At 56.6% G+C, this 13,400-nt stretch overlaps 1 long non-coding RNA gene across 8 annotated transcripts; it reads right to left on the bottom strand.

The window, feature by feature from the left end:
• Positions 1-381: 381 nt before the first annotated feature.
• Positions 382-8,829, bottom strand: LOC112299553 (uncharacterized). 8 transcript variants are annotated; one of them, XR_008426423.1, is made up of 5 exons: positions 6,615-8,829; positions 4,986-5,034; positions 4,668-4,795; positions 3,892-4,076; positions 382-3,754 (listed from the first exon to the last, which is right to left on the bottom strand). It is a non-coding gene; the product is annotated as an uncharacterized lncRNA (long non-coding RNA). The 8 variants fall into 8 exon arrangements; XR_008426424.1 differs by lacking the exon at positions 6,615-8,829 and adding an exon at positions 5,329-5,643; XR_006654606.2 differs by lacking the exon at positions 4,668-4,795 and having other exon boundaries at positions 3,892-4,006.
• Positions 8,830-13,400: the final 4,571 nt, after the last annotated feature.

The raw sequence follows: 13,400 nt of genomic DNA, 5'->3' as shown, positions 1-13,400 counted from the left end.
GCTAGAAGACGGCCCATTTTCCTGTATCTGGAGAGCCCCTCTCCTCTCTGCCGTAAAATGCAGTCTCCAGGTTGCGGCATCACCCCCGGGTGGTAATTTCTTAGTCCCCCAGTTTAGGGCTGTGTTGTCAGTGTTCCTGGGTGCACAGGCTTGTGGATGGAATGGCTGCAGAGCGGCGCAGCGGCCAGACGCCTTGGTTAGGATGTGAGTGGTGCTTAGGTGGACTTGACCGAGGCGGAGAAAGTTAACCCAGAAACTTGACCGGGGGCCGCCACAAATGGGACCAACAGGCAACATGTAGTTTTTTTTTGTTTTGTTTTGTTTTAACTCTGGTGGTGTAAAATTATTATATCTCCCCCAAAATTGCTTTTTTAAAAGATTTAATTTATTTATTTTTAGAGCAAGGAGAGGGGAGGGAGAAAGAAAGGGAAAGAACCATCCATCAATTGCCTTGCCTCTCTCATGCCCCCAACTGGGGCTTGGCTGGCAACCCAGGCATGTGCCTGGACTGGGAATTGAACTGGTGACTTTTTGCTTTGCCCAACCCACTGAGCCATACCAGCTGGGGCTCCCCCCAAATCTTGATCATTTGGTTCAACCCAACATACTCCTCGAGCACCCCCAACACGAGCATGGGGCTGTGAGCAGGTACAAGCGGTAAAAGGTGTAGTCCCGGCCTTTACCACTTAGCAGCATTTCACTGTTATCACAACACGGTGGCAAAGCACCAGGGACAGGGCCTCTTCTCAGTGACAGTGTTGACAGCTCCGGTTCTGCCTTTTCTCCTCCTTCCTCCTTGAACCAAGTCCTGGCCAAGTCCTGGCCACGCGGACGTTTGCTAGATCACTTGCGTTTAGGTGCCTGGCTGCTTGGCCCGTCCAGTCCCAGCTCCAGCTCCGCCTGCAATGCCTGTCACTTGCATTCTTGGGGGGTCTGCTTCAGTGTCGATCTGCTGGGGGCAGGCCATTCAGCTTGAGCTGTGCGTTCAAAAAGGGCCTTCAGATTTTTCTTTTAGTTTTTAAATTTTTTAAAATTAAATTTTTATTGTGTTTTTCCGTTACCATTTGTCCCCCCATACCCTCTTCCACCTCCCCCCACCCAGGGTCTTCAGATTTTTTGTATCTTTTATAGTCAACAGTCCAATGCTTTTGTATTGGCGATGTGTGAGTGTTGTTGTTTTTTTTAGTTTAAATGTTCAAAAAGCATTTTTCTAACCCAGTTTTGAAGTTTCTCCATTTTATAAACTCCCAGGTCCCCTAAGATGCGGCCGTGGCCCTGGTGTCGCATGTCCCCTGAAAGGCCCTGCCACACACGAGGCGTTGACCCTTGTGGCGGGAGGGCACCTCGCCCTACAGCCCAAATGTTGTCGATAGTCTGTTCAAGGCGTCAGAGATACCAGGCTTCCTTCTGTGTCATGGATGTGTGTGTTTCACAACAGGGGACCAGGCATAGGTGGTGGCTTCATTGGAAAAGTACAAATTTGTTTTTTCTTCAAAGCAGGAAGGATTAGATAAAACTGATAAAATTGCAGAATGAGCCAGGCTTGTCTTGGATGCTCCCCCACTGTGCTCCCCTCACTGACCTCCCAGGCTACCCTGGACTCCCAGGGCACCTCGGCTCAGCACCTCCGCTCAGCCTTGTGTCTGACCTCCTTCTCCTGCATTGGAAGTTTACAAATTCTGTTGGGGGCACCAGTGCCCATGTGCCCCTGGAAGGCACAGGCTCTCTCAGGCATTTCCTGGGGACCACAGTGCCTTAGCTCTGCAGAATCACCCTTGGGAGAAAGACCTTGGTGAGGGATACCTGGACTGACCTGCCAGGTACCTGCAGGTCACCTCCCTGCACACCTGGCTCTAGAGGCCCTGGAGTTGGTCTGATTTCCATAACTGCTTTGCTTCTCTGCTCCTCTAGGTCTCCACGAGCCAATGGTGGCTGCTCCCCCAAGGCATTCCTTCGAGGCACGTGGGAGACACAGCTCCAGCAAAGAAGTCCTGTGAGTGCCCCTATTTCCTGGCCAGGAAGCTGATGTGGGCAGTACAGTCTCAGAGGGCTGGGCTAAGCATCCAGGTCTCCTCGGAAGGGACAGTGGGGGTGGTAACCGGAACTGGAGCCTTGGGGTGAGCTGCTGCTCCCGGGGCTCTTTCATGGGTGGGATCCTTGCCCTTCCCACAATCCTTAGGCTGGGAGCCCAGGGCCATCGTTGGTTTGGCCCTATTTTCCTCTAAGCTGGAGAAATGGGAAGTAGCAGTTACGTGTATTTACGAAAGCTGTGGCAGCGAAGAGCCTCGGGCAAGTCCCACCTCCCTGCACTGAAGGTTGAGGAGCTTTTCCTCATTCCAGTAAAAACAGAGGGGTTTCCCTAGGCAGCGCCTTTGTCAGACAGCACAGCCCAGTGGTCTGAGGCCACCTGCCTTTGGGACACAGCGCAGGTTCAAATCCCGGGTCTGTCACTTACAAGCTGTGTCACCTTAGACAAGGACACGGGACTGAAGCCTCCCTGAGACTCAGTTTATCACCTGCCTAATGGGCATAATACTAGAGATTTCTTTCTTTCTTTTTTTTTTTTTTTAAGATTTTATTTACTTACTTCTTAGAGAGAGGGGAAGGGTGGGAGAAAGAGAGGGAGAGAAACACCAGTGTGTGGTTGCCTCTCACACACCCCAAACAGGGGAACCTGCCTGCAGCCCAGGCATGTGCCCTGACTGGGAATCGAACCGGCGACCCTTTGGTTTGCGGGGCAGCACTCAATCCCCTGAGCCACACCAGCAAGGGCAATACTAGGGACATCACAGAGCTGCTGGGGGATCGAATGAGGTGACGTCTGCAAAACACAATGCATACGTGTATAACAAGGACTAGATAAATGGTAGCTAAGTAGTGCATGTATGTATGTGTGTGTATTAAATATCTATCGATCAATCACTCAATCCATAGGTAGATATCTCTTAAGAATAAATTGACCTCTCTCTGACCTCCATTAGGAAAACAGTTGACTTGACGTGTAAGCCAGGGAGCGGCTTCAGGGGACTAAACAGAACCACGGAGCTATGTTCGGGTAACGCGTCCCCGCAGCACAGGGATGACCAGACACTTAAAGTAATTCTCCCCTTTGCACCGCATCTGACTTCTTACCTTCACTATTTTTAATCTGGGGGTGATTTCTTCACCAACCCGGTGAGTCAAGTTGGGCTTTCTTATTCAGAGATGAGGCCCTACAACTTGTGCCCGTTCACACAGGGGCTTTGTCATTGCGGGGTGGGCTCCCTGGAGCAGCGCTCCCCACCACGCCCTGTGCAACACACACACACACACACACACACACACAGGCCCATCCACTGTCCCCCACCCCCCGCTGCCAAGCGATGCTCTGGTGTCAAGGCTACAGTGAAGAAGGCCCTTTCCTGGAAGTCCCCCTTCTTCTGCCGGCGCCAGTCCAGGGCCCTGTGCTCAGCAGTCTTGTCTTCAGGACTGTAAGAGACAGACCACCGTGGCCTCTTATTGGCGGCCACAGCCGGGCCCCTACAGGGAAAGGCTGCAGCCATAGGAGGCCTGACCGTCCTGCGTTACCTACAGCAAGGTTAAATCTTCCGGGTCAGGGGAGACGGTGTTTGTCGAGCGCGCCAGGGCTTTCTGGTGACCTGCGGGGTCCGTGCCATGAGCTTCTGGCCAGTGAGGAAGAATGGTGGCTCCTTGTGTTTCCCGCTGAGATATACGTTCCAGGCCCCTGTTATCCTTCTTTCTTTAATTCACGTTCCTGGAAAAGATGGACCCGCAGGCTGAGCAGGACTCCTCCGGGCCTTGTGGTTAGAGGGTGACCGGCACAGTTTCAGAGCTGTGCGTGGGGCTGCAGGCAGACCACACCCGGGGGTCCAAGTCCATTGTCAGTGTTACCTCTGTAGCTCCCTTCCTCCAAGCCCTCCTTTGCTTAGGGGTGCGTGTGTGTCTGGGTGCTGGGCAGGTTCCAGAGGACTTACAGATGGGCTTGGGGTCCTCGTGCCTGGAGGGGCTGCAGAGAGATGAGACAGGCTTCGGTATGTAGAGTGGCCTAAAACCGCCCTCGCGCACACAGAAAATGCCTAACGGAAAAAAGATGAGGCCTGGAGAGGTTTTGGCCTCTCTGGATGGAAAAGCAGGTAAGAACCTGGCTACTTCAGTTCTCTAGTTGTCAGAACTGGCGCCTCCAAAGCGCCTTCACTCTCCACTTGCCCAGGTCACAGCATTTTGGTGGCTCTGAAGGGAAAGGAAGAATGGGCAGGGGCTCTTGGACAGGAGGGTCCCAGGTGTCTGCCTGCCTGTGCTCCTCGGGGCCTGGCGCTGCAGCGGTTCCTTCCGCGAGCGGCCGAATGCCTGGCGCCAGCTGTTGTGTGCAGGCCCTCCCTCCAGAGCGGTCCCCACAACCACCCTGAGGGGTGGGATTTCATTCACTCGTTCACTCGTTAGTTCCACAGTTATTAAATCCAAACCGTGAGCTGGAGGCTGTCTGTACGCATGCAGACAGTGAGGCTCGGAGAGGCTAAGCAATTTGCTAAATTGAGGCAGGAGGGATGGCTTGTGCTTAGGGAGTGAAGCTCGGGGTCTGAGAGGCACGGATATGGGTCCTGGTTCCGCCCCACTCTCCTTCTTTGGGTGGCGGCCAGTTATCCCTTCTTGGTCCTCCATGTCCTCACCTGTAAATGGGGCGGTGCTAGTACCTGTCTCTCAGAACTGCTTTGAGGGCTGGATGAGATTTCCTGGGGGAGGAATAAGGGTGACGCCGGGCGCACGGAGCACTTCATGCAAGTCACTGTTGTGGTCACTGCCCAAGGTCACAGGGAGAGTCAGGGTTAGAACCCCCTTCCCTCCTGTCTCCAGGTGCTACCTCCTGAGCCATCGCCTGCAGGGCCTTCTTCTTCCCACTTATGCCACAGGCCATCCCTGCCCCTGCCCTGCTGTGTGGGGAAAGTAGGCCAACCTGCAGCCACCCCCCTGCACCCGAGTCTTCTCACCCACTGGCGGGCGCTCTCCTCCTCTGTTCTAGAGACTGTTCTCGAACCCCTGCAGGAGTGTAGAAAATGTGGGTTCCACGCAGACTTATCCCTGGTCCTCGTCCCTCAAACAGGGTGACTCGCGCTGGCCTCCGTGGGCTCCCTCCCATGCCGTGTGCCCAGATGTGATCACACACAGAGCCAGAGTCACTTCCCTGCTGTCCCCACTCCACCCCCGCCCCAAGGACCACTGTCTCCCAGTACAAGAGGGATGAGTCTCCCACTCCCACCTCGGGGAGCTGTTGCCTCATGAGGCCAAGACCTTGGCCCTTGGGTTTTGTCCTGTGGAGGAGACAGTGCCTACCAGGCCCCTGGGCGGCTGCTGAGTCCTGCACTTGTGCCACAGTGTGAATCTGCCAGGAGGGCTTGCCTCTGATGAAGCGATTTCTGTCCTGCAACAACCCCCTGGGCAAAGGGAGGCCCAGAGGACTCCTTGTTCCTTCAGCCTGGGCACAGTGCGATGGGCAGCACGTTCCCCCGAGGGTCCGGAAGTCCCGCCTGCTGGACTCACTGGATGTACCGTGGCCGGGGCAGAGTGGTGGCTGGAGAGCTTTAGGGCCGTGCCTGCACTCACTCGTGCCCCCCACCAAGCCAAAGGGCGCCCTGCCCTTGCTCAGGGCTGTGTGGGAAACCGGGAGCAATGTGAGGTACGCATTTCTTTCGGGGGCTGCCCTAGCGCCTTCCCAAGGCTCAGGCTCGGTGCTCAGAATCCGCGTCCGCGTTTGTGTCTCCGGGAACCTTTATGGTGGATGCTGGGGGGGGGGGTATGCATTCGCCCCCCAGTTGAGCATAACCCCCACCCCCAACCCCGTCAACCTGGGCTTCCAAGTGCTGCGCCTCGTCAGTGTCCCCTGCCTGCCTCCTGCGCCCCTGGAGGAGACGCGCCTAGCCATATCCGCCTAGTGACAGGCAGCACGGAAATTTGGGGGCTCAGCGAGTGAGGGCGGGGCGCCGGGCCAGCGTGTGGTGGCCGAGGCTGGGTGCCTGTTGATGGTCCCAGCAGTCCTTTCCAGGATCCTGGCGCCCGGGGCTGCGTGGGACCTTCGAGCTCTCCGGGCCGGCAATGTCATGGAGACTGCAGGTCCAGACCCCGGACGCCTCTCCCATCCGAACCCGGGACACGGCTTTCTTTTTCCCTCTTCCCGGCGAGAGCGCCCCCGTAGGTTGTCTTTATTTTCTTACATGCCCCTCTTGGTTTGCCCCAGCTTCCGTCCCGCCTCGGAGGGCAGGGCGAGGAGCCTCTAGAAGGGCTGAGATGGTGGTGGAGCCTGGGACATCGGCTCTGGGAGGCGCGCCCCGGGACTGCACAGCAGGCAGAGGCGAGGGGCGCTGGGCAAAGTCCGCGCGCTCGCCAGGGAAGCACAGCCCAGGCCCAGGCGACCGCAGCGGTGCAGGGGCCAAGGGCCCAGACTTTGGTCTGGGGCCCCGCCCCACAGCCGAGCCCGAGCCGGAGCCGAGCTCGCGCAGTCCCCTCTGCAGCGCGCTTTGCTCGCACAGCCCATCCCCCCGACGTGACCCTGTGTCCGCAGCGCCCCCTGCCCTAATCCGGTTTAGGCTGGCACCTTCCCCACCCTCTCCTCCTTTCCTCACCTGGGTTCTTTTCCTTTTCAGGTGGAGGCAATGCCCACGCCCTGTGCGTCTGGGGCCCGCCAACTGCTCGGATCCTGGGAGGTAGTGTCTCCCGCCCCGGGTGGCGCGCGCAGGAGGGAGGACCCAGAAGCCGGCTCCGCCTGGGCTTGCCTGGGCTTGTTCAGCGCCCGGCTTCTTCCTTCGTGACCGCGCAGAGCCGGGGGATTTCGAGATTTTGCAGGACCCTTGCTGCCAAGCTCGAGGAAGAGGGGACTGGAGTCCCCGCGACCTGCTCACCGCTTCCAAGAGTGAGCGCAGGTAACCGCTTCCGTTCTCAGTCTGCGTGGAAGTTTGTAAAGAAGGAGGCAGGAACTGGACCAAGTACTTTAATTATAATAATAATGGAAACCCTGTTGAATTATGTGGTCTCCGAGTCATACAGAGAAGAATTTCCAAGAAGTAACAAAATGCGCTTTGATTTCATAATCTCTGGAGAGAAAGGATTCCTTTTCTGGGTTTTGCGTGGCTGGTTATTCCTTGCTTCCTCATGTCCCATCGTGGGTGCAGGCGGCTGGTCTAGGAGTCGGGATGGGTCTCTGGTTTTACGGCCTCTGCTCTCCCAAGTGAGACCGGAGCAAATACCTCGACCCCGGTGGGGGGCGGAGGGGAGGGCGCGTTGAGATTGGTCCCCCAACTTGGCTGCCGAACATCTCAGGGGATGTGAAAGGTGCTGAGGTCACTAAAATAGTGCAGTAGAAGAGGTCAGGTCTCCCAGCTCGTGTTTTAAAGCGAGGCCCAGGAGCAGGGCTTTCATTTCAGTCTTCCTGTGCCCAAGGGGAGCGTGAGCGCTTCCCTCCCTTGCACCCCACCCCCACTCTGCTGGCCTGGGAACTTGAGGAAAGGCGCTGACGCTCCTGGCGGAGATCAGCAGGCAGCGGAGGCCCGGGCCCCCAGGTGAGGTGGATGTGGCCAGGGGCGGGGCACATGCTCTGGTGCCTTCACTCTTTCTGTGCCTGGCCGTGCAGAGGGAGCAAGGGAACCTTCTGGCTGTGCAGAAAGTCCAGGGCCTGCGTCCTCCGGATACATCCACGCTGGTCTCCTGCGTGGAGTGCAGCGAGGAGTGCCGGGGCGTCCTGGAATAGTCCCGTGGAGCTCTTTAGCAGGCATGTCAAGGGGGCAAAATGGTCCAATAATTTACGTGGGGCTGGCTCTGCCTCCGCCTCCGGGTCTGAGAGCCCTGGGACAAATGCCTTAGCCACAGGGGCCATGCAGCGGTGGTCCAGACGGGTGGGCTGAGCCAGGGAGGCTCCTGTACTCACCCACACTCCCCTTGGGGGTCTGTCCAGGGGCGGAGGGCTGATGGGGCAGCATGTGCTAGGACCCTGGGGACCGTCTCCTGAGCTTCCCAAACCTGAGAACTGGCTGGGACTGGCCTGCTTTGCCCCTCCAGCCAGCTTTCTCTGCAGCCTTAAAGATCCCCAGCCTGCATGTTGACTCTCTGCCCCGTGCCCTCGGCATACATGACAAATCAACCATGCTAACTAGACCTGGGCCAGCCCCCGAGACCTCCTCATCACAGCGCGCCAGGCAGCACTTCCCACGGATCACGCAGTCTGACTGCCAGCCACCCCAGGCCTGAACCTGCCCTTGTAACTGGCCCCTGGGCGAGCAGGTGGAGGAAGATGAAAGGTGAGTAAGACGTCCCTGGTCAGACACCAGAGGTCACTCAACCTCAGGTTACAGGAGATCGGATGCATCCAATAAGGCAGCGATTTTCACCCAGCTCGCCGCAAGCATTTTTAAAACATGCAACACCCGTTTAGTCAGGGGCACTGCCCTCTTTTCCCTTAGATTGTCAGATTAAAAAAAAATGACAACAGCCAACACAACAATGGCTGTCTTGCATGATTGAATCAAAATTTTACCTACTTTTTTTTTGGTCCGATCAGCAAAATCTATAAAATGCTTTTTCGTGTGCTGCAGAATTTTAGTCATTAGTTTATGTATGCCATGAGATGCAAAAGGCTGAAAATCGCTGTAATAAGGAAATAGACAGGACTCATTCATTCGTTCATTCAACAAATAGTTTTTGAGTCCCTACTCTGTGCTGGCGTTGTTTCGGCACCGAGGCTGCAGCCGCGGAGCAAATAGGCCATCTTTGCCTGCGTGGAGCCGGTCTTCTGATGGAGGGAGCTGGAGACAAATGAACAGAGTAGTAGGGGACACTGTGTTCGGTGGTGATACGTGCTGTGAGGGGTGGGACGGTGAAGCCTGCTGGGGAGGGAGTGGTTTTTTTCCTTTTGGGAAAGGGTTGAGTCATTGAGCGGAGGGGAGGGCTTTCCAGGCAGCAGGGCCAGCAAATGCAGATCCTGCCTTTGGTGCATCTGAGACATTTGCAGGGAAGCCAGTGAGGCTGCGGGTGACGGGTGAGGAGGAGCCTGGTCCGGTAGCGCTTTGCAGGCCCTGAGGCCTGAGCGTGAAAACCTCCAGTGTGGTGGGCAGCTGCCTTCCAAAGGTTTCGAGCTGCAACCATCAGGATCTTTTGTGTTAAAACGATCACTCTGGCTGTTGTGTACGGAATACACCGAGAGCAGCAGCTAGGACACCCTCTGGAGGCTACTCCTGGGTCCAGCGAGAAACCGCAGCGGCCTGAACTAGGGCGGTGGTGTGGAGGGGAGAGAGGCTTTGGAGGTAGAGACAACACTCTGCTGCTGGGTGGACATGGGGTGGGAGGCAAAAAAAGAAGAGACGGATGTGTTGCTACAGGTTGTGGATTGCACCCATCATGAAGCGTTTACTGAGATGGGGAGACCTGTTAGGAGCAGGTTGTGGGGTTTGCTGGGAGACCTGGAGTTCGGGGTGTCAGAACCCGGACCGTAGGAGAGAGGTCTCTCTGCAGCTAAGATGGTACCAAATGCCACGGGACTGGGGGGCACTGGCCAGGGGGTGGGTGGGGGAGCGGAAGGTGGGAAGTAATTGTCTGGGAGAGTGGAGAGAGACTGGACGAGGAGAGTGACAGAACGGTGCCTGACCTACGGCCGGGGCTGGATCAGTATCGGGTGCGTGGGCGGATGGACGGGTGGACAGAAGGACAGATTATACCATGAAGTGTTGTAGGGCTGCTGTGCAGAGCTGAGGATATGGCCGCTGTACTGTGGGGACGCAGCGCGGGCTCTGGGATTGGGGGAGGCTCACAGGGCTGGGAGAGGCAGTTTGGGGGAAGTAGAAGGGATTTGATCTGAGCCTGGGAGCGCACCTGGGATACAGTTGGAGAGAAGGGAAAGGTGCATTGAAGGGAATGGCAAAATGAGGAATGTGTGAGGCCCACTCACTCTTTAGCTGTCAGTTACAGGTAGAGGGGTGGCGCTGGGTGGGGGGAGGGTTCTTGTGAAGGGGCAGTGGATGGGGAGGCGTGGCTTACGTTCTCCCCTTCCCCCCTTCCTAGTGGGGGGACTAGAGGGCAGAGGGATTTGCAGGGTAGAGAGAGAGCTTGTCCCAGGGGCCCTGTCTTCACTCCCAGGCCTCCACCCTCTCGAATCCTGGGTGACCCCTACCCAGTGTGAGCAAAGCTGGCCCACTCCTGCCACCCACCTTGGAGAGCTGAGCAGCCCAGGTGTGGCACCTGGTGGCCCCTTCTCTGGGCTCCCTGAGGAAGGGAAGGTATGGGGATTATGACCCTCATTTTTGATCAGTACAGAATGAGGTGCAGGAAGGCCGGCCGCACCTCCCTAGGGGGTGATGTGGGAGGAGTCTCACCTGGGCTCTCCAGCTATTCTTGCACCTGCGGCTTTTGCTGGGGGGCTCGCCTGCCTCTCTCGTGTCAGGACGGGGTGGGCAGAAACACCTGTCTATGTCACGCGTGAGGAGGAGCGTACTGACTCCAGAGCCATTAGAAGAAGCCGCATCTTTTTCTTTCAGGCTGTGGGACGACAGGGCGGGGTGTGTGTGTGTGTGTGTGTGTGTGTGTGCGCGCGCGCGCTCCTGAGCGCACACACATTTGGGGAGGACTGGCAGGGGCCCTTTAAACCCCAACGTCAGTGATTAAAGAGTCCTTAGCAACAAAAGCGGTTGGTGGCCAGCTGTGGGCTGGCCCTCCCATTTCTGGGCCTGGCTGTAGGTGCCATGCAGAGGCCGCTAGATGCCGGGGTCCAGCAGGAGAACAGACCTTTTATCTCCCTCGAAGGGCACCCCGTTCCCCAGCGGGGCTCCCAGTGTCCGTTAGTGTCTGGCTTCCAGTCAGAGACTTCCTTCCCAGGCCCATCTCTGCCTCTGGCTGCACGGCTCTGGACAGATGACTGACCTTCCGGCTTTGGTTCCTCCTCTGTGAAACGGGTTTGTGTGAGGACCCACTCCATGGGGTCTGGGATGAAGTAGACCAGACAGTGGGCATAAACTGTGGAGCAGGGTGCTGTGGCTGCTACTAGGTACCACCTGGGATGGAGAGCCTCGCTTCCCAGAAGTGTGATAATTTCACTGAGTCTGGAGAGCCTTCCTCTCCACTGACATACCCTAGAGAGGCTTGGGAGTTTGTTTGGTCTGTTTTTGCATTGCAAATATCCCTCTCTTCCACTTCCTAAAAATCAGTGCTTTCCTTTGTAGAAGCAGAGTAAAATGCCTTGGCTTGATGCAAAAAAGAACCCCTGCTCCTGTGTCCCTGGCTGTGGGAGGTGGCAGGTGACCCCAGTGCATGAAACCCACTGTCTACCAGTCTAGTCCTGGGGCGCCCCTGACCTCATGGTGCCAAGTGACGTCTCCTGCACTGTCACTGGATGCAGTCCAGAGGGCTGACTCCTCCCTGTCTCCCCGTCTCACCTGCCAGATTCCCGGGGACTCCCCGCTCCCCCGGAAGCCAGGCCTATCCAACCTCTTGGCTGATCAGCCTGGGGCTGGGTGCCAGGCTCCCTATGAAGAAAGTGGAGTTTCAACACTCAGTAGATGGCAAGAGGGCAGAGGAAAGGGAGGGTCCGTCCGGAGGAGAGAGACCTGCAGTCGGGGGCGGGGTGCCCTTATGGGGTGCGTTAGCTGACTGGGGCTGAGTTGATTCCTCGTCCTGACATCAAACTTGGACGTGGCCAAGACTGTGTGAAGCGAGTTTGAAATCCTCAGCCATGTGATCGACCACTGATGGACCCCTCCTCCTCCAGGGTCACCCCAGACCAGTGCTTGTTCTCAGAATCATCTCCCTGAACCTCAAAGTAAATTCAGATCACTGCCTCCCCAAGAGACAGGGAAACAGTTCTTGAAAATCCGCTGACAAACAGCTGCTCAGGGACCTGGGTATCACCCTGCCATCTCCCTGCCCTCGAACACCACCTCCCGGCTCAGGGCAGACCCAGGGACTGATGTGGGGTGGGAGCTGGAGAGGGCCTTCCCCACAGTGGAGGCTCTGTGGGTAAGACAGCTGAGCTGTCCTGCTGGGGAGAAGGTGGGACAAGCCCGGAGTGCTATTTCAGATGGCGCCTGCGCAGGAGGGCTCGGCAGCTCTCCAAGTGCCCCCTGCCTTGGCACCCACCAAGGACTCTCCTAGCCCCTCAAAAGCCACTTAACCCCAAACTACTTCAAAACATCCATTCCCTTAGCGCCACTCATCAGCCACAGCATTCCACTCCAAATTTCGTTTAGGAAAGCAAAAGCTTCCCTGCCCGTCACCTCCTCTCCCCTTCACCAAAATCGCACCTTCTCCCAGATGCTTCCGGAGATGCGGCTTCGACTGTGCAGCCAGGGTGTCCCGGGACTGTTTCCATGTGGGCCTAGTTACTGTACTGGAGGCTAGCGCATACGCTTACCCTCAAATACGCATCAAGTTCACCGTGGTCGAGGCTGCATTTGAAGCAGTGGAGAAACAAAGAACGTGGCGTGGGAGGGAGCCGGTCCCCACTGTTCATTTCCTTGGTGGTACTTGGCAAGAGTGTAACATCTCTCAACCCGTTTTCTTATCGTGGAGTGAGTTATTTTTGTCCTGCCTACCTCACAGAATTGCTAGGAGGATCGCATGAGATGGGTCATTCATTCACCAGTACTCCCCTTGGTCTACCTCAAGTTCAAGTCAAGCCACAGCAGGCAAGACAGACCATCGCTGCCCCCTCCAACTTTACGGCCCCGTCAGGACAGCAGAAGTAAATAAGTAATGCAGAAAGAACAAACATTTATTGAGCTCTTACCGTGTGGCCAGCGCTGTGCAAAGCTCTTTTCCAACATCGCCTTGTTTAATCCACGTAAGAAGGCTGTGAGGGAGCAACCCGTGTGTACATTTTACAGACAAGGAGACTGAAGCCCAGGCGTGACATCACTGGGACTGGTCCTATGGGAGTGACGTTGGCCACCCTCGCCACATTCTGTTGGCTAGGCGTAAGTCCCAGGGACTTCCCATGCTCGAGGGTCGGGGGCTGCGTAGAGGCGGGGACACCGTCCGGGAGCCATGGTGGGGCCTGTCACACGGTTTCTGATGCTGTTGGTGGACTTTTCGTCCTCATAGTGCCTTGTTAGGTGAAGAGCTTATAGATTTAAAAAAGAAAGTAAGGACTCCGGCGACACTTCTTACGTTTTTCCTGAGCCCCAGACTGCCGCAACCTGCTCCCCCTGGAGGTGATGCCAGCATGGCTACTGGGTGAGTGGTCCCAGGAATTTTATGGAAGAGAATCGGAGGCACAGGAGCTTGAGGCAGAGAGAAAAGGGAGAGCCCATTGAAGAACTCAGACATTTAGTCAAGCCTCTAAAAATCTTCCATTCTTTTGTTTATTCCTTTCTCCACTCACACGTGTGTTCGCGTGTCTGGCGTAGCTGGTGGGCTCCCTCTGTGTGGTGCAC

Source organism: Desmodus rotundus, chromosome 3, assembly GCF_022682495.2.
Source record: "Desmodus rotundus isolate HL8 chromosome 3, HLdesRot8A.1, whole genome shotgun sequence".
Taxonomy (NCBI): domain Eukaryota; kingdom Metazoa; phylum Chordata; class Mammalia; order Chiroptera; family Phyllostomidae; genus Desmodus; species Desmodus rotundus.
The sequence above is the reverse complement of the archived record's forward strand: the minus strand, read 5'-3'. Positions and strand labels throughout refer to the sequence as shown.